The sequence below is a fragment of the Mauremys reevesii genome, linkage group 1 (genome assembly GCF_016161935.1).
Source record: "Mauremys reevesii isolate NIE-2019 linkage group 1, ASM1616193v1, whole genome shotgun sequence".
Lineage (NCBI taxonomy): Eukaryota > Metazoa > Chordata > Testudines > Geoemydidae > Mauremys > Mauremys reevesii.
Genome location: NC_052623.1, coordinates 146,963,315 through 146,991,205, shown reverse-complemented (window position 1 = coordinate 146,991,205; position 27,891 = coordinate 146,963,315). Strand labels below are relative to the sequence as shown.

The window sequence follows — 27,891 nt, the reverse complement described above, 5'->3', positions numbered from 1 at the left end:
AGACGCTGAAAATCTTAGAAGGAACAAACCATGATTTTAGAATAGTGTCAACATGATCTTAGCATCTCAGCCTCATAATGTGACAAATTATAGAAACACATATTTATATTCTCCACTTCCTATATGTCCCAGGAACCACAGAGAAAATTAGGGTTTGATCCACAAAGGGATATAGGTGCCTAAGTGTCACTTTAGTCCCCTAAATCCAAAATTTAGATCTTCAAAACCCCACTCAGCAGCTGCCTAACACTGTAGCTGTGTAAAGTCCCTAGGCACCTAAAATTCCACTGCTGAAGTCCCCTAGGCACCTCAATTTCTGCCACTGGACATATGTATAGCTGCCTCAGTCCTGAAACCCAGATACATAGTTCATGCTTAAGTCCGAGTGAGAGCCTCAAACTAGGCATTGCTCTATCTACCTCACCTGCAGGGCTCGAGTCAGTAGACATTTTCAGAGGCCACCCATAGAGCAGACCATGTACAAAATGGTGATTGTGCACTATTTTTACCCATTAGCCCAGTGGTTAGAGCACTCATATAGAATATGGGGACCCAGGTTTAAACCCCACTCTGCTTGATATGACACAGGGATTTGATTGCAGGTCTCCTATCTAGCAGTAGCCTGGGTACAGGGTATGCCAGGGTCAGTTTCCCCTGCTGAAGCAGTTCCACAATGTATACAATATTTGAATATGCACTGGGCCAGAGAAAAAGTTAAAATGACTCTAAATCTCAGTGCTTGGAGCACTCACCCATGATATGGAAAATCCAACTTCAAGTTCCTGCGCCAAAGTATTTTATATAAAGTGGCACAACTTCAAAAGGAGAGATTCAGAGAGACGTTTATGTAATTTTAAAAGCCAGTAGGAAGGAAAAAAATGAACAAATTACACACAAAAACATACTTTATGGAGAGAAAGTACATTCTATTTTTACTTATATATATGTGTGTGTGGTTTTAGATATAGATATATAGATTTAATATATATATTAAAAATATGCATATATATAATTGAAATAGTAACATTTTAACAGGATTCTTTCATTAACACTTTATAAAAGTAATCAAAGAACAGTATAAAATATTGCAAATAGGTACATTTTTAATATGTGAAGAACTTGTTTCTGTCATGTGATCTGTCACTGATTTCACCTTATTTTAATAATTAATAACTTCTTTCATATTGAATCAGTGGCTACATGTTGAAAGTTTAATGTCATAAATTCTGGCTATATTGACATCAATGGCAAAATTCCCATTGATTTCAGGTTTCAGAGGGGTAGCAGAGTGAGTCTATATCAGCAAAAACAGTGAGAAGTACTTGTGGCACCTTAGAGACTAACAAATTTATTTGGGCATAAGCTTTCAAGGGCTATAACCCGCTTCATCAGATGTATGGAGTGAAAAATACAGTACACAGGTATAAATACACAGCACATGAAAATATGGGAGTTGCCTGACCGAGTGGGGGGTCAGTGTTAACGAGGCCAATTCAATTAGGGTGGATGTGGCCCATTTCCAACAGTTGACAAGACGGTGTGCGTATCAACAGAGAGAAAATTACTTTTTGTAGTACTAACGAGACCAATTCAGTTATGGTAGATGTGACCCTTTCTCAACAGTTGACAAGAAGGCGTGAGTATCAACAGAGGGATAATTATTTTTTGTAGTGACCCAGCCATTCCCAGTCTTTATTCAGGCCTAATTTGATGGTGTCAAGTTTGCAAATTAATTCCAGTTCAGTGATTTCTCATTGAAGTCTGTTTTTAAAAAAAAAATGTTGAAGAATTGCAACTTTTATGTCTGTTATTGAGTGTCCAGGAAGTCACCTACTACAGGACAGGCCCAACAAAGAAAGTAACAGAACGTCCCTAGGCGTCACCTATAACCCCCAACTAAAATCTCTCCAGCGCATCATCAAGGATCTACAACCTATCCTGAAGGACAATCCCTCACTCTCAGAGACCTTGGGAGACAGGCCAGTCCTCGCTTACAGACAGCCCTGCAACCTGAAGCAAATACTCACCAGCAACTACACACCACACAACAGAAACACTAACCCAGGAACCAATCCCTGCAACAAACCGCATTGCCTACTTTGTGCGTATAACTATTTAAGGACACCATCATAGGACCTAACCACATTAGCCACACCATCAGGGGCTCATTCACCTGCACATCTACCAATGTGATATATTCCATCACATGCCAGCAGTGCCCCTCTGCCATGTACATTGGCCAAACTGGACAGTCTCTATACAAACGAATAAATGGACACAAATCAGACATCAACATTCAAAAACCAGTAGGAGAGCACTTCAATCTCCCTGGACACTCAATAACAGATTAAAAGTGGCAATTCTTCAACAAAAAAAACCTTCAAAAACAGACTTCACCAAGAAACTGAAGAACTGGAATTAATTTGCAAACTTGACACCATCAAATTAGGCCTGGATAAAGACTGGGAGTGGCTCGGTCACTACAAAAATAATTTTCCCTCTGTCGATACTCACGCCTTCTTGTCAACTGTCGAAAATGGGCCACATCCACCCTGATTGAATTGGCCTCATTAGCACTGACCCCCCCCACTTGGTCAGGCAACTCCCATCTTTTCATGTGCTGTGTATTAATACCTGCATACTGCATTTTCCACTCCATGCATCTGATGAAGTGGGTTATAGCTCATGAAAGCTTATGCCCAAATAAATCTGTTAGTCTCTAAGGTGCCACAAGGACTCCTCGTTGTTTTTCCATTGATTTCAGTGGGGTCAGGATTTCACCCATCATCTCCATTCAATTGCATAAGCCTTAACCATGCTAACTATGTGAAGTCCTGATTCAGCAAAACACTTAAGTACATGAGTAATCCCCTGCCTATTCAGCAAAGCATTTAATCATGTTCTTAAAGTTAACATGTGGGTAAGTGCTTTGCTGAACTGGGTTGGGGCTAGGGCCTGTATCTCTATTATTCTGCATTTTCACTATATTGCCAGTAGTCCCATAGCCTCAAGCTCCAACCAACATGTGCAGGGTTGTGAGAATTAACTCTGACTGGGCAGCTGCCAGAAATCAGTGTAATACCCAGAGCTGGGATGAATTGTAGGTGCAGTTGCCAAAGCTTTTCTAGCCTCTCTTCCCTTGCTTCTGCTAGCCCATTGATCAAGCCCTTGCAGTGAGCTCAGTGAAACTCCTTTAACTGTATTTACAGGCAGTCAGCAGAGCTCTTCAGCAGACTAGGCAGAGCTATTATGAAACAGGATAAATTAGCAAAGTTCTAAAGCAGCCAACCAATCCCGAGATGTGGCATGTCAAAGGAAAACACTGGCAAAACCTGGGATTCAGGAAAGCATCTCCATAAGGAGCAGCACTGCAATGTAGACCACCGTCTTGGAGATGGTCCCTTCCCTTCAGTGCTTGTGAAGTACCAGTAAACCATTATTGTATATTTCCTGCTTACAAATTGTACTTCATCCAATATTGCATATTGTTTGCCATCTGTTTCATCCTTCCTTAACCTCTTCTCCCATTGTCCTTATGTCACGCTAATTATTTGTACTCTTTTTGCCTCTGCAGAGCCAAATTGCCATGGCTGGGCAATATGCCATCCTCCGACCCAACAAGCCAGTACCTCTGAACTTGTTCTTGTTAAGGTCTGATCTGGATTTGGCCCTGGTAACCAGCAGGCTGATTATTGTAACATACTACATCTAGGAATCAAATTGGTGACCTTAAAAAGACTACAACTAGTTCAGAATGCAGCAGCCTTTCTGCCGAGCAACTGAGGCCTCCGAGAGCACATCAGCTCAGCTGTCCCACTGGACCAGTTTCAAAGTTTGGTCCTCATTTTCAAAGTCCTATGTGGGATTGGCCCAGTTTACCCAAGGAACCTCTCCACCCTATGTGATCATGATGACTTCCCACAGCAGAACTGTGCCACTGGAATAATAGAACTGTCAGCTTCAAGAGTCACCCACCTGCGCACAGGACACACAGCTTTCTCAGGGACTGGTCCATGACTCCCAACCTCATTTCCAGATCAGATCAGAATGACATCAAACCTCAGCATCTTCATAGTAAAAATAAAAATGCACGTCTTTGACCTAGCTCTTTTATAATAATGCCCCTCAAAAGCAACTCTCACTGAGTGGTGGGTGGAGTCAGTTAGAGAACCTTATGTTCATTTAAGGGGAAAATGTGCCAAAATGCTCAGATACAATGGGGATGGGCACAGTATAAAAATTAGATTTGAAGCTGGCAAATTATCTATTTATCTGTCTAACTATCTAGCTAAAAGATTAAAATTTGAGCCCAACATCATAAGCAGTAGCCTTTTAAAGAGTAACTCATGGTTCAAAGGAAATCTTAAAAGCATACTAATACATTTAGAAACAACTCTGTTTAGACAGTATATACTGCATCTGGTATCTTTTTCCTTGCAGATACTAAGACTATTTGCCAAAAAGCATGAGCTTTGTTTTTCACAGCTTCTCCTGACCTTCTTTATTCCCTTCTTATTTGTGTATATTGTATACTTTGTAAAACACAATTCAGTGACCTAGTCTGTGTAAGTCACTAAGCTTTCTCTGGCTATGGTAAGGTTTTTATACTGCCACCCATCACCATAGTCTCTGAGCCTTCGGTGTAAAATTGACTTCTTGATGTATGGGGCTCTTCTCCCTTTTTGGTACACAAAAAACTCTTCTTGGGGGTAGAGTTATGTTTTTGTTTCTTTAGTTGCTTTGTAATTATGGGGCGATATTAGAGACATTGAATTTTAGGGGGGCAGGATTAGTGTTGTTCTTGTTATGTTCTTGTTCTATGTATTGTTCTTGTTAAGGTTTTCCATAGAGGAAGGTTTTACAACATTTCCTAAAGATAGTCAGACCCTGGATTGGCTGGATCTCCTCTGGAAGTTAGCAGGAACTAGTATCCTATCATGACAAGCTTCAGTTTAGCATCTTCTCTTGACTTTAAGGCTCCATCTAATTTCCTTTTGTAGTGCTAGCAGGGCAAAGCTGGTCAATTTGCTTTATCCTAGATACAGAATCATGTGAGTCTTTGCTGATTCTATAAAAATTAATGAATATTGCACATGCCATTTTCACCTTTTGTTTCTTACTCTAGTATATGCATGTAATGTGGTTTAGATTGCTAAGAAGTATCTGCATAATATATATTCTGTATTTTTGTGGCTGACAGTGACTTAGGTTTTTAGAGAGATATGACAGTAGAAAGGTAACTATGTTAGTGGGAAGGGATTAACTATAAACGTGTTTACAGTATGGCTCTTCCCTCAGATTATTTTAGTAGGGGAACATTTGACTTCTACACACGCCTCAGGCAGAGGCAGCTCTAGCTTTTTTGCAGCCCCAAGCATGGCAGTCAGGCAGCCTTCGGCAGCTTGCCTGTGGGAGGTCCGCCAGTCCTGCAGCTTTGGCGTACCCGTCACCGAATTGCCACTAAATCTGTGGGACCGGTGGACCTCTCACAGGCAAGCCGTCGAAGGCTGCCTGACTGCTGCCCTGGCAAGGACCGGCAGGGCGCCCCCCGCAGCTTGCCACCCCAGGCACGCACTTGCAGCGCTGGTGTCTGGAGCTGCTGCTGGCCTCAGGAATTCTCAAACACACTGGTTTTCTGCAGCACTAATTGCATGGAAGACTGGAGTTATATGTATAGTCGTTTCTTGTAGGAAAGCATTGATTTTTCTAAACACTTAATTGAAAAAATAATACCATGTGTACCTTTCAATTTTCTCTAGCCAAATCCTTCTGTCCTGTGTTGGGTGTTTAAGACTCAAGGTGTGAGAGCATTGTACACCCTCCTGTTACATACAAAGACAGCAGAGTTGAGATCTGAGAGGCAATGAAGAGACCGGGTAGCATGGGAGCTGCACAGCCAATGTTCCCACACTGTCAGCAGGAGGGGGAAAGGGACTAGAAGAAAGGTGGCAGGGGAAAGGACCAGAGACAGGAAAGAAAGTGCACTAGATGGAGAGTAAAGGAAGAACAAGTGTGGGGAAGGAGAGGGTCATGATGGACATTTACAGGGAAAAGAGAGAGGAGGAAAGCTGTCGGCTCCTACCTCCTTACAGCCCATGTTGCCAGCCTCCATCGCCCACTTGTTAATTTTTTAAACAAGCACCTTTGTGTTTTCTCCCATGCGGCCCCTCATCCATGGGAGGAGCTCCATAAAAACATCTGCTAAATTCCTTATTAACCTCCTCCAAATCTGTCCTCAAAACTCTACATTTGCTGTGATGCCTACAAATAGCTTGACAACGGTGTAGTCACTAGTGTGCCGAGATCACTGCCTGTCATGCTGACCAATATTGTCTCATTGTTTCCTTATATTCCCATGTCTGTATGTATCCATCTGTTTTCTCTTGTCTTATAGTCAGATCATAAACTTTCTGGCACAGGACCATTTTTTGTTCTGTGTTTGTACAGAACTATCACAATGGGGTCCTTGTCCATGACTATGGCTTACATGTATAATAATAATAATTAATAATAACTAATAATTAATAATAGGAAGGCAAAGAGGAAAATATAGGAAGTCAGAGAGAAAATAAAGGGCCATAGAAGTAAGGGATCATCAGCAGATCTGAAAAGCAATAAAGTAAAGTAATGGTCCACATCAAGAGGGTGAAAGATATGGAATTTTCTATGGGGATATTGGTATTAAATTCAGCTTCCTCAAGTGTAAGAAATATAAACAGGACACTAGAGGTACCCTTATTTGGGTGTATTGCCATGACCTGGAAAAACAAAAGTAAAGAAAGATGCAGGAACGTGATCAGTTGAAAATACATGTTGATAAATAACAGAACCTGTTTGCTGGGTGGATTCAATGAGCAATGGCATTATGGCATGATGAGATCATTTCTCTGGAAGTGAAGGTGGCATAGAGCCACAAAGTCAACTCTCCATATGCCACCTAGGGATCCCCTTACACAATGAAATCCCTGGGTGTCTGGTTAATCCTGCTCTTCAACTGTTTTGAACCACTGAAGCAGTTCAAGAAGCCAGTGTGGGGCTCAGATACTCTCTGTTTCAGTCTATCGCTGTATCTCATTTCACCATGTGTCTATTTTAAGAACTTAAAATATATTTATCACTACAATAGCTAGACTTCTTTCATGATCTGAATCCTGCCCGCGCTATTAGATGTTACTTATGGCATGAATGATGCTCTGCCACCCCCCGTCTATCTTGACCAGGTACTCTATGTGGTTGAATCCTGGAATTTTCCCTCCTCTATGTAGTGTTTGATGAAAGGATTCTTTTGATCAGTACCTTTTGTTCATTCCTCCAGTTGCCCAATGATATGCCTGCCATGGCAGACTCTGGCTTCATTCTTAACACATGTCCCAAACACTTCCCTCTTCTCTTCTGAATAACTTTAAAGACAATGGTTGTTGAACTCTCTGACAAAGCTCAATTTTGTTAAAAAATAATTCCATTTAATATCTGGTATTTTTCTAAGGCATTTGCTTTCAACGGCATTTAAACATCTGTCTGTACCTTTGGTGGATTTCCTACATTCACATGCATAGGTTAAGATGAAAACAACATTTGAGTTGAAGATTCATAGTTTGGTCCTTAAACTGTAGATTTTATATGACCAGGTCTTGTATAACTCATAAATGCAGCTGCCACCTTGCAAGTTCATGACATTATTTCCTTGTGGACATCCGCATTGACTTGCATGTCACTGCCAAGGTAAGTAAATGGACTCACTTCTTTTACTCTTTTGCCACTCATGTTATTAGAAGTACATAAACAAACTTGGGGGGGTCCCAATTTTGGTCGATCTGGGCTACAAAAAGTCTTAATCCATTCCTGTTTGAGTTCTATGTATGAAAACTACAGTGGTTTCCATTTAATTTAATTAATCAGTTGTTAATCTGATGGAAAACTGAGGGATCCAGGGATCTTTATCAATCAATTTTGGTTTTCTTTAATGAAGTAATCCTGGATAATATACTCATTGAATATTGAAAATTGCTATACAATTAACAACACCACAGTGCTGAATGATTTAAAAGGAAGAACCCAAACAAGGTAGGTTAATAAAAAAGTGGTTGCAACTAAAAGTTGTGGTACAATATCTGAATGGAAGGATGGTCTTGTGGTTAAATCACTGGACTGAGACTAGGGGTACGTCTACACTATGGGACTATTCCGAATTTGCATAAACCGGTTTTGTAAAACAGATTATATAAAATCGAGTGCGCGCGGCCACACTAAACACATTAAATCCACGGTCCGAGGCTAGCATCGACTTCTGACTGTGGGTAGCTATTAGCTATCCCATAGTTCCGCAGCATTTGTTGAGATCCCAGTGCCTGATGGGGCACAATCATTGAGCAACGGCAGACACAGATGCCATCATGGCAATCATGGAGCCTGTTTTGCCTTTTGTGACTGTCACGACAGAGGCGATTCAGCAGCGCCACAGCAGCATGCTTTGCTTTTGCATGACAGCAGAGATGGTTATTACCATCTACCAATCCATAAATATTTTGCACTGTTCCATTTGCCCTGGCTGCTCTTAGACAGAATGACTCCTGAGTCAATATCTAAAAATCAGTCCTGCCTTACTAGAGAACCACTGTATCAGAGAACTGCTCTGTGTCAGATCCTGCAGAAATTATGAGCTGTATTCTATTCACAAACCCCACCTCCTCAGCCTTCCTGGAATAAGACACAGTGACTTGTTACCAGCTGCTATGCTAGTCCAGACAGGACAGTAAGGAGTGTGTGGAGAGGAGAGCATCCCTCTGCTAGTTCAGGGGCACTTTGGAGCTCAGCCCCTGTTGCTATGACAATGATGGTTATCAGCCATACTGTACCATCACCAGGCGCCCTTGATCGACCTAACAGATGCTGGTCATCATGTACCACAGCCAGCCATAGCGTGGGGAGGATTGCTGCACCATTCTGCAGCATTCAGTAAAGATGGTGACATGTAAAAGAGTCAATTTCCCTTTCACTTCTGGAGGTGGCCTGACCCAGCTCAGCCAAGAATGCAAATTTCAGAGACTGCAGGAACTGTGGGATAGCTTGAGTCCTCCAGTCCATGGAGCGCCTTTGAATCTGTCTGGAGATATTTAAAATGAATTTCATCGCTGATAGAACAGATTTGCCTGCCCATTCAAAACTTTTCCTGTCTACCTGCAGTGGTGCACTGTCCAGGCTTAAGAAGATCTAAGCCCAGTTCCCAGCTCTGTCACAGATTTTCTGTGTAACCCTGGGCAAGGTATTTAATCTTTCTAAGCATCACTTCTCTATCTGTAAAATGGAGCTAAAAATACTTCCTGTTACCTACCTGTCGGTCTTGCCAAGTTAGACTGTGAGCTCTTCCGGGCAGGTACTGTCTGTCACTGGGTGTTTGTACAGTGCCTTGTACAAAGGGACTTCAGGCATTATGATAATAGATCTGTTACAGAAAGCTGTCCCCTACCCGCTCTAATCATCCAACAGATTTTCAAAAATGGCAAGCAATTTTGGGTGTCAGTTTTAGAGACACTTTAAAAGGGGCCTGATTTTCAGCCAATAATTAAGTGTGGCCGGTGTACTGAAGTGCATACCTTACAGAAATGAAACTATGGATGCATATTATATTGGTGGTAGCCAAATTACAATGAGCTTCCAAAAGTTCAGATGCTTTTCTGAAGCCTTTTGAAACTCTCTGATTAAAAAAAAAAATCTGTGTGTGTGTCTTTTTTCTGTGGGTGTTGATGCTTCCCATTTCCAAACAGATCAGAAATGCCATAAGAAAAGCCCCTCTTGTAATGTTTTGCTACTCATCCATCTGTAAAATCAGAGAAACCAGCTAGTTCAGAGAACAGTAAATGAATGGCAAAAACTCAAACATTTAACCCAATTTGAACCTTGTTTTGACTTCTGTTCTGTTTGGCTTCCTATTGGGTAAACATTCGGGGGAATTCATTCAAACTAATCCATCCTTAATACACATGCAAAAATTTGTTCATCTATTTAGTTTATTCATGGACCAGTCTTGGTTTTAATAAAGCATCAGGTGAAACCAATGGCCAGTTTACTGCCCTTTCAGAACTCAAAGAAATATTTTTTTAACCGTAAGCAGGGAAACAACTTGACAGAAGTGTAAAGAATACATTACACTCAGGGATCAGCAACCTTTGGCATACGGCTCTCCAGGGTAAGCCCCCTGGCGGGTCAGGCCGGTTTATATAACCTGCCGCGTCCACAGGTTCGGCCGATGGCGGCTCCCACTGGCCACAGTTCACCGCTCCAGGCCAATGGGGGCTGCGGGAAGCAGCAGCCAGCCCATCCCTCAGCCCTCACCGCTTCCTGCAGCCCCCATTGGCCTGAAGCAGCGAATCGTGGCCAGTGGGAGCCACGATCAGCCGAACCTGAAGACACTGCAAGTAAACAAACCAGCCCGGCGCACCAAGGAACTTACGCTGGCGAGCCGCATGACAAAGGCTGCTGACCCTGTACTAACCACCAGAACTTAACAATCAGTTTAGTCCCACTTAGAAAACTGCAATAAAAACAATGCATGTTACAACCTTGTGAAGTGCTGCCATGAACTGAGGCAGAAGAGTTTGTTCCACTGCAGTTGAGACACTCCAAGAATTTCACTCATAAATCACACTTTTAGGACATTTATACTATAAAAAGGAATAAAACTGGGCTGAAAGGTGCAGTAAATATCCTGTACTTCACAAAATGTCCTGTGTGACTCTGTGAACTAAGTCGAGGGGTTTCTGCCACAACTTACTTTGAGTCACTGCTCCCAAATTTGTTCCTAAAGTTGCATCCCCGGAGTGAGCCCTCCCTGCCCTTTCCCTGCTTCCTTATGCTCTGTTCCCATCTTTCATCTCAGCTAGCCTCCACATAGCTTATTCCAGCTCTGAGTTAGAATAAGTTAGGAGTTTAGTTGATGGAGTATTTTTTTGGCTGGGGGGAAAAGGGTAGTCCAGGACTGGAATACAGCTGTGGGTGGAACATGCTTCTTACATTCTTGCCAATCATGCTCCTTCTCTCTGATTGCCCAAAGCTAAGACACTAGCAATTAATAATTATTATCAGATTTGTATGGCAGTAGCACCAAAATGCCCCATCAGGGCTGATGCACCATTGCACTACGTGCTATACGTACACACAGGAAGATATGGTCACTACCCTGATAAAACAAGCTAAAATGAGTGAATGTGATGAACAATAGAACAGAGGATAAAAAGAACAATAGTTAAATCACGTTTACAGAGACTAGCTCTGAGCACAAGGCGATGGCTCAAAAGCATTTGAAAAAAAATTCTGTTTGAAATAAATAATATCAGTTCCCCCTGAGTGCCAATCCACCTAGCTATCATTCACTGGGCAATTTCTTGGAGCTATCACTGCAACAATGAACCCAGAGTAGAACTGGTTGGAAAATTTAGTTGAAAAAAAAAACAGAGAGAAATAGCATCTGCAATATTTTTCATGAAATGTTTTTTTCCATTGTCTAACAGCTTAAAAGCACTTAGGAAGAGTTCACTGAAAACAAAAAACTGACAAAAACTGAAAAATTTTTCTGATGAAAATTTTCCTCAAAAACCCCACCATCACCATCATCAAGAACATTGATTTTTGCAAATGGTTTTCATCTTGAGAAGGACTTCAAAGGAGAACAGGGCCTTGTGCCTTAATTCACCATGGTGTAGAGAACATGAACAAACCAGTTTGTGGGAAGATCATACACAAGGGTGCTGAGGGCTGGCATCATTGGAAGAGCAATTGTGAGGGGGTCACGTGATAAGTAAGAGATGAGCAGAGAAATACAGAGGGAGGCAGTGTTGTAAACATTAACCTGAGAGACTTGTGTTCAAGGGGAAAAGTCAGTGAAGGGATTCAAAAAAGGAGGTGACATGGTCAGAGAGCAAGAAAGATGATCTTACCAGCTGCTTTTTTGTATTGACCTGGGAGGGGAGAAGAGGCATGATATGGGTATCAGAGTATAGTACAGTATAGTGCAGTAATTAAGCTGCTGAGAGCCTGAACAGGAGTTTTAGCAGAGTGGGCAGAGAAAAAAGGGCAGATATTTTTTAATCTGCAGGAAGAAGCGGCAGGATTTGAACACAGCCTTGGATGTGCACCACACGAGAAAGTCAAGGGAGCTGGTGCCCCTTTGTCTCACTCTCTCCCAGGGCTGAGGTGGTATAGCACATGGGTGAGTTCGCTGGCAATCGCCACAGATGATCAGAGTGGAGTTTTGTACACAAGGCACCCCATATTTTAGCCCCTGGGTTGTAAGGTCTGCCATGGTCTGAAGTCATCAGAGGATTATATGCTGCCAAATGATTAAATCTGGCCCCCTGCACAATGCCAAAATATACACATAAATAGTATAAAGGGAATGAAACCCACCCCACCTCCTAAAGGCAGGGTATGGAATTCTTGTGCAGTTCAGTCAGAGCTGGTGCCACGGCTTAGTGGACATAGGAGAAGCCACAGTCTGATGCACTGCTCCCAACATAGTGTTTGTGACTAGTCTGCCCATTCAAGGTGTGTTCTTGCCATTCTCCCAGCCAGTCCAGAAACTCACCCACATTCCCATGGATAAAATTACCTTGGCATGGGCTTCCACCCTGCACAGTGGGTGGTCCTGCAGAGTACGTCTGCTGTCTCACAACTTCCTAGTCCCTTCTCTCAGAAGAACCATGTCTGTTCTCCTGCATTTCACTCTTACCAGGCCCAGAAGGAGCTATACATACATAGGTGGAAAAGAGAAGGTTAACACTGAATTCACAGCCTTTACACTGAACACTACTGCCATGTGGGTTTAAAGGGACAAGGTCAGTGAGGTAATATCTTTTATTGGACCAACTTCTGTTGGCGACAGAGACAAGCTTTCAAGCTCACTCAGAGCTCTTCTTCAGGGTCTGATTCTTCAGGTTTTTCATCCTTCATGTGTGGTTTAATCTGGTAGTCCTATATGTACTTTTTACAGGAACTGGTATTACAACACTAACCAATTCAAATCACAATTGTCTGAATTCCAGAATAGCTGGAATTATAACTACAAGTGAATAATATTTATTCACAACATTGCTTAATATACATGTTAAATATAAACCAGTGACAATTTACAGCCTGTAACTTACTTGAAAATATTGGTTCCAGAAGTTTTTCTGGTCATTCCCCTTTACTTAAGATGCCGACTAATGTCCAGCACTAATAATTCTCAGTTCAAGACATTTGGAAAAAGAGCTCTCAACAGCTATGGTAAACACATGGGATAATTCTTGTGTTTTGTGGAACAAGTATTTGTCTAAGCGCTTACAGGAGGACAGGGGAGGGTAATCAGAAATGCTGATTGCTGGGTTGGCTGTTTAAACCACAAAGAGTTTTAAAGCAATCCAGCTCTGCTGCATGTTAATTATTTTGCTTTCATAGATTGGAAAGAGGAATCAATTAAACCGCAAGATTTCAAAAAATGTTTAACTTCCTTTCTTGTATTGTTTCTCTTTAGTTGTCTGCCATTGTGTGAAGAAGCAGCATGGTCCAGCGGATAAGATGTTGGACTGGAAGACAGGAGACTGGATTCTTTTCCCAGCTCTGTCACCAGGGCTGGCTCCAGGGGTTTTGCTGCCCCAAGCAGCCAAAACAAAAAAAAAAGACGCGATCGCGATCTGCGGCAATTCAGCGGAAGGTCCTTCGCTCCGAGCAGGAGTGAGGGACCCTCCGCCGAATTGCCGCCGAATACCTGAAAGTGCTGCCCCGCTCCGGAGTTGCCGCCCCAAGCACCTGCTTGATAAGCTGGTGCCTGGAGCCAGCCCTGTCTGTCACTGACTTGGGTCCGTGACCTTAGGCAAGTCATTTCACCTCTTTGTACCTCTGCTTCCCCTCCATCATTCATCTCTCATGTTTATTTAGAGTGTACACTCCCCAAGGCAGAGACTGTCTCTTGATGTAAAGCATCCACCACAATGAGGCCCTAATGAACAGGGGACCACAAACAGGGGAATTTGAGAGGGGGAGAAGGAGATCCCTATGCTGAACAAACAAGGTGCGTGTACTAACCTTGGGGTGAGTGAGTTTGTTTGGCTGTATGTGTTTTTCTTTCTCTTTCAGGTTATTTCAGTTACAGAGTCAGTTGGGATTGTGTGTCTGGGACGGTTTGATCCTTTGTTCCCTGGATCATCCTTGATCATCTTTGCTCAGCCTCAATCAGCCTTGTGATCACCCTCCCGCTGTGTGATTAACAAGGGGGTAGGGCTGACCTAGAAGAGAAGTCCTAAAAAGCCAGAGGATAAGTGACACTTGCTGCTGGTTACTTCTGGCAGAAGGCAGTGCTCCACCCCTACTCCCAACTCACCCAACATGGTGATGGACAATCGTTATGCTACCCTGGCAATGAGAGATGAGGAATCACCCTGAAAGGTGGAGGAAGAGGAGCCATGTACCCCAAAGGCTAGGAGGATCACAGCCACCACTCCCAGGAGGAAATGTAGGGTAGTGGTGGATGGTTACTATCTTCTGAGGGGCCAGAGGTACCCATCTGTAACCCTGACATGGCATCTCGGGAGGTATGCTGCCTGTCAGGGGCCCGTATATGAGACATTATGGAGGGATTGTCGAGGATCATCCCTCAGCAGATCAGAAGTGACTACAGGGCTCTGGGAGTAAGGGCGAAGGAGCTGGGAGTGCAGATTTGATCCTTCCAGTCAAGAGTAGGGCCCAGGCAGAGACAGATGCATCCTGGAGGTGAATGCCTGGCTGCGAGGATGGTTTCACCAGGAGGGTTTCGGCTTCCTTGACCACGGGATGCTGTTCCAGGAAGAAAGGCTGGTGAGTAGAGATGGGGTCCACCTATCGAGGAAGGGGAAAGCATATTTGGATACAGACTGGCTAAGCTAGTGAGGAGGGCTTTAAACTAGATTCAAAGGGGGCAGGTGACCATAGCCCACAGCTAAGTCAAAAACAAGGAGACCTGGTAGAAGGGTCAGAATTTTGGGGGCACATGGGTTATTATAGCATGGATAAGGGAGAGACAAGACAGAACTTGGGGGTGGGGAATCAGATCAATATCTTAGATGTCTGTAAACTAATGCAAGAAGTATGGGAAATAAGCGGGAAGAACTCAAACTGCTAATAAATAAACATAGCTATGACATCACAGAGACTTGGTGGGATAATACGCATGACTGAAATATTGGTATAGAAGGGTATAGCTTGCTCAGGAAGGACAGGCAGGGAAAAAAAGGAGAAGGTGTTGCCTTATATATTAAAAATGTATACACTTGGGCTGAGGTTGATATGGAAATAGGAGACAGACTTGTTGAAAGTTTCTGGATAAGGATAAAGGGGGTAAAACAACAGTGTGATGTCATGGAAGGGGTATACTACAGACCGCCTAACAAGGAATAAGAGGCTTTTTTTACAGCTAACAAAATCATCCAAAGCACAGCATTAGGCAGTGATGAGGGACTTCAACTAATCAAACATCTGTTGGGAAAATAACACGGCAGGGCACAGATTATCCAACGAGTTCTTGGAATGTATTGGAGACCATTTTTTATTTCAGAAGGTGGAGAAAGCTACTAGGGGAAAGGCCTTTCTGGATTTGATTTTGACAAATAGGGAGGAACTGGTTGAGAATTTGAAAGTGGAAGGCAGCTTGGGTGAAAGTGATTGTGAAATAGTAAAGTTCATGATTCTAAGGAATGGTAGGAGGGAGAACAGAAAAATAAAGACAATGGTTTTCAAGAAGGCAGGTTTTAGAAAACTCAGGGAGTTGGTAGGTAAGATCCCATGGGAAGCAAGTCTAAGGGGAAAAAAATTGAAGACAGTTGGCTGTTTTTCAAAGAGACATTGTTAAGGCACAAGAGCAAACAATCATATGGCAAGAGACCACCCTGGCTTAACCACATCTTCAACGATGTAAAAATCAAAAGAGTCCTACAAAAAGTGGAAACAAGGTCAAATTACAAAGGATAAATATAAACAAATATCACAAGTATGAAGGGACAAAATTAGAAAGGCCAAGGCACAAAACGAGATCAAACTAACTAGAGACATAAAGGGTAAAAAGAAAACATTCTACAAATACATTAGAATCAAGAGGAAGACCAAGGACAGGGTAGGCCCATTACTCAATGAAGGGGAAAAAACAGTAACAGAAAATGTGGAAATGGCAGAAGTGCTTAATGACTTCTTTGTTTCGGTTTTCACCAAGAAGGTTGGTGATAATTGGATGTCTAACATAGTGAATGCCAATGAAAATGAGGTAGGATCAGAGGCTAAAATAGAGAAAGAACAAGTTCAAAATTACTTAAACAAGTTAGATGTCTTCAAGTCACCAGGACCTGATGAAACACATCTTAGAATACTCAAGGATACTTGAGTATCCTTAAGAATACTTAATAGGCAGCAGGTTTAAAACAAATAAAAGGAAGCTCTTCTTCACGCAGTGCACAGTCAACTTGTGGAACTCCTTACCTGAGGAGGTTGTGAAGGCTAGGACTATAACAATGTTTAAATTCATGGTGGCTAAGTCCATAAATGGCTATTAGCCAGGATCAGAGGATGGAGATGGATGGCAGGAGAGAGATCACTTGATCATTCTCAGGGGCATTGGCCACGGGCTAGATGGACCTTTGGTCTGACCCGGTACGGCCTTTCTTATGTTCTTATGTTCTTATGTTAAGGAGCTGACTGAGGAGATATCAGAGCCATTAGCGATTATCTTTGAAAAGTCATGGGAGATGGGAGAGATTCCAGAAGACTGGAAAAGGGCAAATATAGTGCCAATCTATAAAAAGGGAAAACCTGGGGAATTATAGTCTAGTCAGCTTAACTTCTGTACCCAGAAAGATAATGGAGCAAATAATTAAGCAATCAATTTGCAAACATCTAGACGATAATAAGGTGATAAGTAACAGCATGGATTTGTCAAGAACAAATCATGTTAAAGCAAGCTGAGAGCTTTCTTTGACAGGGTAACAAGCCTTGTGGTTGGGGGGAAGTGGTAGACATGGTATATCTTCAAAAACAATGAGGATTCCGGTGGCACTTTACAGACTAACAGATTTATTTAAGCATAAGCTTTAATGGGTAAAAAACCTCACTTCTTCAGATGCATGGAGTGAAATTTACAGATACAGGCATAAATATACTGGCACATGAAGAGAAGGGAGTTACCTTACAAGTGGAGAACCAGTGTTGAAAAGGCCAATTCAGTCAGTGTGGATGTGGGCCACTCCTAATAATTGATGAGGAGGTGTCAATACCAAGAGAGGGAAAATTGCTTTTGTAGTGATCCAGCCAGTCCTAGTCCCTATTCAAGGGATACTAAATTCAGCCTTGGCACAAGAGGGTACAAATCCCATTAAAGCTAATCTGATTTTTGTGCTCTAGTCCCAAGACTGAATTTGGCACAGGATAAATATTTTGGATCTCTGGACCTTTTTTGTGGTCTGGCTATCATCTATTCCAGTTGGAGGTCAGGGATCAGCTAAGCTCCTTTTGGAGTATGGCGGTATTTCATTGGTTCATCCACAGACTGGTGGAACATCAATTTCAAATGGCTCTAAATCAATGGTGGGTAACCTGCAGCTGAATGTGGCCCACTGGGGCAATCTGATTGCAGGACACAAGACATTTTGCTGATGTTTACCGTCTGCAGGAATGGCCCCCCACAGTTCCCAGTGACCAGGGTTTGCTGTTCCCAGCCAATGGGAGCTGTGGAAAGCAGCAGCCAACATGTCCCTGATACCTGCGCCACTTCCCGCAGCTCCCATTGGCCGGGAATGGTGAACCGCGGCCACTGAGAGCTGCGGGGGGCTGTTCCTGTGGACAGTCAACATCAGTAAAATGTCTCACGGCCCGCAATCAGATTACCCTGATGGGCCGCAGGTTGCTCACAACTGCTCTAAAGGATAATACTTTACAGCTGGTGGGCCATTCTATGAGTGGACTGATATCAACTGTTGTTCACTTAGACTTTCTCCTAGACTTCCTCTTCTCATTATGTGTTACCCTCACAGACCATCTTAGTATACAGATGGTTTGAGAGAGATGAGGCAGAATGTCAATGGTGCAAAATGACCAGTTCCTTAAGCCTCTATCTATAATATGTAGGGGGAAATAAGCTGCATTATTATGGGGGACTTCAATCTGAGTGACACATACTGGCAGTCTCATGCTGCCAGTAGTAAAATGTCCTCAGAACTTCTAAGTATTATAGATGACAACTCCCTAACTGAAAAAGTGTTGCATCCAACACAGAGGAATTATATTTTAGACTTCATCTTGGCAGATAAAGATGAATTGATCATAGAACTAAAAATTAGTGGAAGCTTAGGTACTAGTGACCATGACTTGACTATTTTGTTTGCATAGTCAAATAAATACAAAGTCCAAACTAGTAATAAATATCCTTGGTTCTTTAAAAGGGCCATTTTCACAAACCTGATAACAATTATGAGCCAAATCAGGTAGGATAAAGAATATAACCAGAAAAATGTAAATGATAATTATTTAAGAACATTCTACTAGATGCCCAAAAATCTACAACTGAGAGTGAATGCCACCCTGATTGAAAAAACAACCTGCCACCTGGCTTAGTGAGGAAGAGAAAGCAGATAGACAGATAGATCCTGATCAATTTTCTATAATACCTAACTTCTGATTTATGTTAATTACTTTCCTTTTTCCCTATTGGCTGTATTGTATATACTGTATTGTATATAAGGCTAATGGGAGAAAAAGGAAAGTAATTAATATAAATCAGAAGTTAGGTATTGTAGAAAATTGATCAGGAAAGCTAAAAGCAAAAGGAGAAATCTATTGGCCAGTAGAGTTAAGGACAATAAGTAGTTTTTAAAGTATATTAGGACCGAAAAGAATCCTAACAATGGTATTGGTCCACTACTAGATGGAAATGGTAAAATTATCAATAATAATGCAGAAAAGCCAGAAGTATTCAATGTATATTTCTCTTGTGTATTTGGGAAATGATCCAGATGACATAGTCATATCGTATGATGATGATGAAGTAGTTCCTGTTCCAACAGCAACTAAGGAAGATGGTAAACATCAACTACTAAACTTGACATTTTAAAATCAGCAGTCCATATAACTGGCATCTGAAAATCTGGCCAAGGATCTGTCTGTACCATTAATGTTGATTTTCAATAAATCTTGGTGCACTGGGGAAGTTCCAGAAGACTGGAAATAAATTAATGTTGTACCAATATTTAAAAAGGGTACATGTGTTGACCCAGGCAATAATAGACTTGTCAGTCTGACATTGATCCTGGACAAAATAATGGTACAGCTGAGAGGGATTTGATTAATAAAGAATTAAAGGAGAGAAATATAGTTAATGCCAATCAACATGGAAAATAGAGCTTGTCAAAATAACTTGATATCTTTTTTTAATGAGATTACAAGTTTTGGTTGATAAAAGTAATAGTGTATATGTAATAAATTTAGACTTCTGCCTTTGTACAATATGCCATTTTCATTAATAAACTAGAGAAATACCAAATCAACATGGCACACATTAAATGGATTAAACTGATAGGTCTCAAAAATTTACAATAAATAAGGAATCATCACTGGACTCCACTGTGTTTCTTGTGGAGTCCCAAAGAAATGGATTCTTGCCCTACTCTATTTAACATTTTTATCAATGACATGGAAGAAAATATAAAATCATCACTGATTAAGATTTCAGATGGTGCAAAGATTGGAGGATAGGTAAATAATGAAGAGGATAGGTGACTGATACTGAGCTCTCTGGAACACTTGACAATTTGTGTTTCTGTATGGCAGAATGTAAATGTATGCATCTAGGAACAAAGAAGTATAATGGCTGGAAGTTGAAGCTAGACAAATTAAGACTAGAAATAAAGGCCACATTTTAACAGTGAGGGAAATTAACCATTGAAACAGCTTACCGAGGATTGTGGAGGATTCTCTATCACTGGCATATTTTAAATCCAGATCAGATGTTTTTCTCAAAGATATGGTCTAGTTCAAACAGGAATTAATTTAGGGAAGTTCTGTGGTCTGTGTTATACAGGATGTCACACTAGATGATCAAAGTGGTCCCTTCTGCCCTTAAAATCTGTAAATCTGTGAAAATCATATGCAGTAGTTGTCATGGAGGAGAGAATAAAGAACACCTCTCTATAACAGTATCTGCAAGATGTTCTCCTTAGTACTTTGTTGACTAGATCAGATCTTCAAGGAAATATATATTCCCTTGTTGCTTGCAAGTTAATGACTGTTAAAGGCATACACTTACTAAGGGGGTAAAGAAATAGTGGTGATTAGTTTTATTAAAATATCAGTTGTTCTTGCATTTGCAGCAGCACTAGCAAACTGATTCTTACTCTCTTCAGCCTATGAGCATCAGTTCATTTATTTCTGTTCTTGAAGTCATTCTTACCCTCCTCCCCAACTCCTGGTTATAGAAAGCACTTATTCATAATCTTTTGCTCGCTCCATTAATGATGGCCAGTGATTAGATGGCCAATACCTATTGTACGATCTCTGAGGAACGCTGTACCTGATCTACAAACTGTATTCTCACCTTAATTCTTCTCCATGTTTCATACTTGAATAAGTGGTTCATTTTCTACAGTAGCTCCTGATGTTTCAACAGCTGTGTCTTTAAGAAACATTATTTCCCAGGCACGGAATCTTGGTGGTGTTTGGTCACAGAAGTAAAGAGAACTGACAAACAAACACCTGGCTCAAGTCTACTTTGTTTGAGATTTAGCAGGTGGAATTTAAGATTATAAAAATCCATTTTTAAAGAAAGTGACAAATATGACAGTTTGTTGCTTATGTGCCATGCTAGATTAGTACATTTTAAAAGGAGAAAAATAAACTAAATTGAAATATCTCTTGTTCTGTCACTCCAGCCTAGGTGATTCATCCTACCTATTAAAAACATGGAATGAAGCCTGCCCCAATGGTTTAGCAGCTAGTAGAGCAATGGGCTGACCATTCAGGAAGTTGTCAGCCCTTGTATCCCCACCCCAGTATTAACATGCTGATGCTATTCATAAAGACAAACATAGAAGTGTAGGGCAGTGTAGTAGGGCAGAGGTGAACCCCGTGGATGCCCTGCTAAAAAGGCTGACCGCACCCTGCTTACAGGCAGAGTGGCCAAGTGCAGGGGCCCAAGCATGCAGTAGGGAGCCCAGCTGTGGGCCCTAATGAGGGCAGGCTCAGAGTAATAGGCTGAGCCAATTAGAGACAGCTGGGTTAAGGACTGGGAGGGCTATATAAGCCGTGGGAAAAGCTCAGTAAGGGGCTAACCTGGGAGGAAGCAGGAGGGCTGGATTGCTGCCTGTGGACTAATTGAGATGAGCTTCAGGGGCCAGAAGACCCTGGGACAGGTCTGTGGGGAGACAGCTGTTAGGGGAATTGGGGACTGCATGAAACACTGAATAAAGACATGAGGTGCAACAGTTGAGAAAGGCGTTGGGACTCTTTATTTGACCAGTCTGAGCACAGGGCACAGACATGAGAGGGTGGAAACCTGTGCAGAACCTGTGACAGGCAGGTATAAAAGTTGTAAAATGGCATCCCAAACTTGAAGGGGTGAGTATGATATTTCAGTCCATATTTTTTATGAAAATATGTTTATGATATGAATATGACATAACACAGATATACTTTATGCCAGATAGCTCATATGAGATATCATGGAAAAGGTTATGATTTACCAAATGTGACTGTCTAAATTGTATGCCTGTATCATTTCTGTATCTACAGTTAGGAATATTATCTATGTGTCGGTATTTCAAATGTGTTACTTTGTGCGTCACCCCCAACCAGCCCTTCAGGTACAACAATGGAAAAGCCAGACAGTGCTAATGGCCCATTGGCAAAGACAATTGACTGTAAAAGAGCTTAGTCTTCCTGTGGATGCTGGAGATAGCCTAGGAGTAATGGCTGCCAGAGCCCTGCAGAGACATAGGTCTGAGTCTCCTGGTACTGGACTCACTCCTTGGAATGCAAGTGTTCTTCCACTGAGAGACAAAGGGTTCCTGCCATACATACCTGATCTCCTTGCTTTGAGCAATGAGAGACCCCATAAACCCTAAATTAGGTTTTGTTGTATGATGGAGAGTTCACATTAGGAATATCTTGTATGTAATGCCTGTGTACTTTTTAGAAACAGGAGACCACATGTTAGGCCTGTTTCTGTTGTGTTTTTTTCTCCTCAGTCTCCAATATTTACAATGGATTATCAATTATTTTTCTTTGCATGTTGAATTTGATATTAATTAAAAGAGAGGCTCATTAGTACTGGTTATTGCCAACATGACTGCATGGAAGATTTCACACCTGTCATTACCAATACTCTTCTTTTCCAATCTAAAAATCCCTTTACTTTCCCAATCCTGGCCCTTTCTAGAGCAAAGTCTGCAAACTCTGTGGAGGTTTTTATGACATTCACCAAACCTACTTGGGACTAGGAAGAAAATGTTAATCTTATTTCCATCAGTGAGGAGGAGAGTGGAGATTACAATACAAATATCCAGAGAATAGGTTATTTCAGGGATCGGCAACCTTTGGCATGCAGCTCGCCAGGGTAAGCACCCTGGCGGGCTGGGCCGGTTTGTTTACCTGCCGCCTCCACAGGTTCAGCCATTCACGGCTCCCACTGGCCGCAGTTCACCGTTCCAGGCCAATGGGGGCGGCAGGAAGCAGCGGCCAGCACATCCCTCGGCCCATTATTTATTTAACCTATTGCACCATCCACCCCCATCAGAGAGGATTTTGTTGGCATTACTTGCATTATAGGACTATGGCCTTGATTGGGGGAGGGGGAGTCACTCCATTGACTGTTTTTGACAAAATCAAAATTGAAAAAACCTTTCCAAGGCCTGTTGCCCTTAAAGAAGATATGCGTGCTTTGAAGACGCCTCCTTTTCCAAAGCCTTGGTAATATGTAATGAGAAGAGAGTGTAGAAGATTACAAAACGGCATAATCAAGTGCAATAATGAATATTTCAACAGGCAGACATTTCAAAGTTTTAATTAAAACTAGTAGTGCTATTGATATTGTAATGTCTTTGGGTAATATTCAGCCGAGTAATCATAGACCTCCCAAATGGACTGCATTACACATGCAATTAATTATAGAAGATGTTGCTGCAGAAACTATCCTGAGATCTCTGAGATTTAAGCAAGTGCTCAAATGTTTAACTACAGAAGGCAGTTCCTATAGCATATATAGCAGATTAACTATGATACTTAACTGAAATACCACATCTCTGTGTTGCGGTACAGATCTGTTCTGCTAAGGACAATCTTTACTCATCTTCTTTAATAATACAAATGCTTCTCCTGTTGCCTAAAGTGAAAGCTTCTTTTTTTAAACATAGGCTGTGAGAATTTGGGGATGGGGGACAACATAGTAAGAAGCCCTTTCCAAAAAAGCCCTCCAAACTGCAAGGAGAAGAAAAAAATAATCAAAGTACAATGCTTCCTCTTCTTTTCGTCTTGCTCTTACACTGCATCCGTCCAGTGCTCCCACTCTGATGCTTCTTCAAGAAGCTCATGCTTTTCTAAAGTTAACTTTGTCACAAGGGAGAAAGTTTTGAGCCATCAGACCAGGGTATCTTGTAATTACTCTCAATCCACAAAATAATGGCATCATTTAGTACATCGAGGTGTTGTTTAGAACCTGCCACTTTAAACCAGACCCATTTTCACTTTCTCCCTGCCGCTATCAGAGGACCTGGATGCATAGTTAAAAAGAAGCGCCTCCTAGATGAAATGAAATCATTATTTTGAGACCTGATCCTGATTCTAAGATCCTCTGAATAAATCTCTCCCTTAACACATTCCACCTCAGTCCCAAAGCTTACTGTCAGAAAAAGTGAGAGCCTAGTCTCAGAACATTCTTGCTTATAAATTTGTGAGCTGCCTGCAGTGTGGGATCAAATATATTTTAAAATAAATGAAGAGGTGAGACAGTAGCTTTCTCGTGACCTTTCCTACCTCTTTCCAAGACAAATGCTCTGCTCCTAATGTGACACGTGCCTTTCTCCAAATAGGTCCCCAAGCACATTACAAACTTTACTGACTAAATATAAAATTTTAAGACCAGGCCTGGCCCTATTGAAGGCAATGGGAGTTTTGCAGAAACAGACCCTTAGGAGTGAATTCATTCCAGCACTTCCCCCAAATTCCTCTTTGAGCTGCTGGCAGGCAACTCAAAGTTCTGCCATAGGTTTAGGGGTCCTTAACGTATCTTGCAACAGTGGAGGATTGCCATCCTCTCTATGACAGGAAGGAAGGGCAAAGGTGCAGGTGCCAGCTACAGCACAGATCAACAGGGAGAGTTCTCCGATGCCAGACTAGTTCTCTGCAAGGCATTTGGAGCTGGCCCTCAGTAGTGCCCAAGCAGCTGTCACCCAGCCAGAGAATTTGGCTCTTAATCTGCAAGATCTAGGGCACTATGCAATAGCTGTTCAACAGGACAGAACAGCTCCACACAAGAGTTTATCAAAGGGAATAAAGAACTGGTGTTTTGCATGACCCTTCACTGACACTGTTAACACACCCATTGAAAATACCCTTCCTTGTAAAGAACCTAATACATGTGTGAGTACTGAAAAATAACATTCAGCAGGGCTTTTGTTAGCATATGTCTCAGAGAACTGAAGATGTCACTTACGGTATGGCCGCACTGCTAAAAAAACAAAAACCAAACCCCACAGCTGTGAGTCTCAGAGCCTGGATCAACTGCCTCCGCTCACGCTGAGGCTAAAAATAGCAGTGCAGACACTTGGGCTTATGCTGGAACCCAGGTTCTGAAACCCAGCAAGAGGAGTGGGAACATCTGTACTGCTATTTTTAGCCCTATAGCACAAGACCAAGTCAGGTAAGCTGGGCTCTGAAACTCACTGACACAGGGGATGTTTTTTGCAGCATGCACATACACTCAGAGACAAACTGAGGCATTTAATGTGATGTGCAGGATTATACAGCCTGCTCTCCACCCCTGTGCGGACAGTCCATTTGCCATGGCCCCACCTCTTCCCAGCCTCTTTTGCAGTGCAGCAAGACAGCAGTCCTGGCACACCCTCAGCTGTGTCAGGCCTTGTGCTGGCAGTGCATGGCAGGAAGAGTGAATAATCCTCACACCAGCTCGACCAGACTGTGGGAGGGAGAGGCACCTTCAAATAATGTGATTAATATACCCCAGCCTTGTTTATCTCATGTCAATGTTTTTAAATATAAACACCCTTGAGAAGAGGTCTCTAATCTGAATTTAAAACTAGCTGCAGGACTAAATTCTGGTTCATGAGTTTTTAGATCAGGCAAAATGTTTCAAATTAGGAACAAATTTTCGCAAAAGTGAATAAAACTAATTGTGACTGGTTTGTAGTTATTGGGGGGACAGGAAGAAATGTGGCCCATTTTTATATTTTCCTACATATCATTTAAGAAATTAGCTTATTTTTTGTACAAAAAGAGAGAGGGGAGAGGTTTTTTTGCAGGTCTTTAATCTGTTATTAGACTAATTGCTTTTTTATCTTAAAAAATATCAAATGGCTGAGTTAGTGCTGGAAAAGTGGCTTTCTCTGACATATCTAAGCCTCTTATTATGGTGATTCCTTAGCACTAAACAAGAATTAAAGGTAGCACTGAAAAATTGTACTATAATCTGCATTAGCAGCAGCTAATTACTTTCTGTTCCCTCTTTTTTTTCTTTAAGCATGAACTCTTTCTTGTGGAACCTGTAGCATGCTAATGTGTGCAGTTGTATTGATTTCAATAGACCTATACTTTCCATTTGTGCTAGTTCTAGTAATATTATCTCATTAATACCTGATGCAGATGTGTCAATGATCCACAAATTCACTAAGTTATACTACACCATGACAAAATACCACCTAATAGTTACAAAAGAGCACAGGGAAGATTTTATTAATACTCTGCCAGTCATCAATGGTACTCCATTTCTACCCACACAGTATTTTCAACTGCATCAGTGCAGCTGCAAAGCACCTTTGTAGGGATTGAATTGGAGTTCTCCAAACATCAAACAGTTGGACACATTGGGTTTTATGCCTTTTTATGGTGAATTTAAAAGGCAAAAGCCCTTGCAGTAATTTTATATTTTAAATGTTAAGGGCCATCCAGTCAGCTACTATGCATGAAGTATATATTTATTGCTTGTGTCGGCAGGTCAGCCTTTGGAGAATAGGACATTACTTTCCAGAAAAAATGCATCCCCCCAAGGCAGGAGAAAGGTGGAGCAGTAAAGTGGTATTATTCCACAGGGACCTACATCCAGCCCACTGTGGTCAAATTGAGAGTCCCTATGATATACAACCTATGAGCCGTTTAAGAAAGGGATCCAGAGGATCCCTCCAGAAAAGTTACTAAAGTTGAAATTCTCCCACATGCAGAGAGCTCACATAAGGCTCTTCACTTCATTAAAGCCTGGTCTACACTACGCGTTTAAACCGGTTTTAGGAGCCTAAAACCGATTTAACGCCACAACCGTCCACACTAAGAGGCCCTTTATATCGGTATAAAGGGCTCTTTAAACCGGTTTCTGTACTCCTCCCTAACGAGAGGAGTAGGGCTAATATCGGTATTAACATATCGGATTGGGGTTAGTGTGGCCGCAGATCGACGGTATTGGCCTCCGGGCGGTATCCCACAGTGCACCACTGACCGCTCTGGACAGCAATCTGAACTCGGATGCAGTGGCCAGGTAGACAGGAAAAGCCCCGCGAACTTTTGAATATTTCCTGTTTGCCCAGCGTGGAGCTCCGATCAGCATGGGGGGTGATGCAGTTAAAAATCAAAATAAAGAAAGAGCTCCAGCATGGACGATGCGGACGTGATCGCTGTAAGGGCAGGCAAATCTGTTCTATCAGCGAAAATCATTTTTTAAATATCTCCAGACAGATGCCATAGCAGGGACTCAGCGCACTGCTGCGTGGCAAGCGTAACGGAAAGCCAAAGAATCAAATGGACGCTCATGGACTGGAGGACTCAAGCTATCCCACAGTTCCTGCAGTCTCTGAAAAGCATTTGCATTCTTGGCTGAGCTCCAAATGCTTCTAGGGTCAAAAACAGTGTCCGCGGTGGGTCAGGGCATAGCTAGGCAATTTACGCACCCCCCCCCACCCCCAGAAGTGAAAGGGAAAACAATCCTGTCTTGACTCTTTTACATGTCACCCTATCTTTACTGAATGCTGCAGATAGACGCGATGGTGCAGCACTCAACACCAACATTCTTGCTCTCCCCCCCCCGCCATGGGTGGCTGATGGTGCAATATGACTGATACCCATCGTCATCATCAGCCTATTGGCACATGGGGCAGTGCAAAAGGCCTGGTAACCATGCGTACTAGCATCGGTCAGGTCGATCAAGGGCGCCTGGCCATAATTTTTCCTGGTAGATGGTACAATATGGCTGATAACCATCATCATCGTAGCAACAGGGGGCTGAGCTTCATCAGCCCCCACCCTTCATGTATAAAGAAAAGATTCAATTGCCCCTGGACTAGCAGCAGGATGCTGGGCTCCTCTCCTCCACACTCCTTAATGTCCTATGTGGACTATCATAGCAACTGGAGGCTGCCTTCCACTCATTTCTCACTAACAAGTATTCCTGCATTCTTTATTACTTCATCACACAAGTGGGGGGACAATGCTATGGTAGCCCAGGAAGGCTGGGGAAGAATGGAATGAACAGGTGGGGTTGTTGCAGGAGCACCCCCTGTGAATAGCATACAGCTCATAATCTATGCAGGATCTGACACAGAGCAGCTGTGCTCTCTGGTTCTCTGATACAGTGGTTCTCTAGTACACTTGCCCATATTCTAGGCAGGACTGATTCTATTTTTAGATACCAAA

General features: G+C 42.2%; 1 long non-coding RNA gene across 2 annotated transcripts in view; it reads right to left on the bottom strand.

Annotated features, from left to right (window-relative positions):
• The window catches only part of LOC120395579, a 28,228-nt gene extending 7,580 nt beyond the window's left edge, over nt 1–20,648 (bottom strand). The window contains exons 1-3 of one of the 2 annotated variants that reach the window (XR_005592709.1): nt 20,579–20,648; nt 12,605–12,739; nt 3,976–4,067 (exon numbers count right to left, since the gene is read on the bottom strand). This is a non-coding gene — a long non-coding RNA (uncharacterized LOC120395579). The remainder of the gene's footprint in view (nt 1–3,975; nt 4,068–12,604; nt 12,740–20,578) is intronic. The other variant, XR_005592708.1, reaches the window with a different exon arrangement.
• Nucleotides 20,649–27,891: the final 7,243 nt, after the last annotated feature.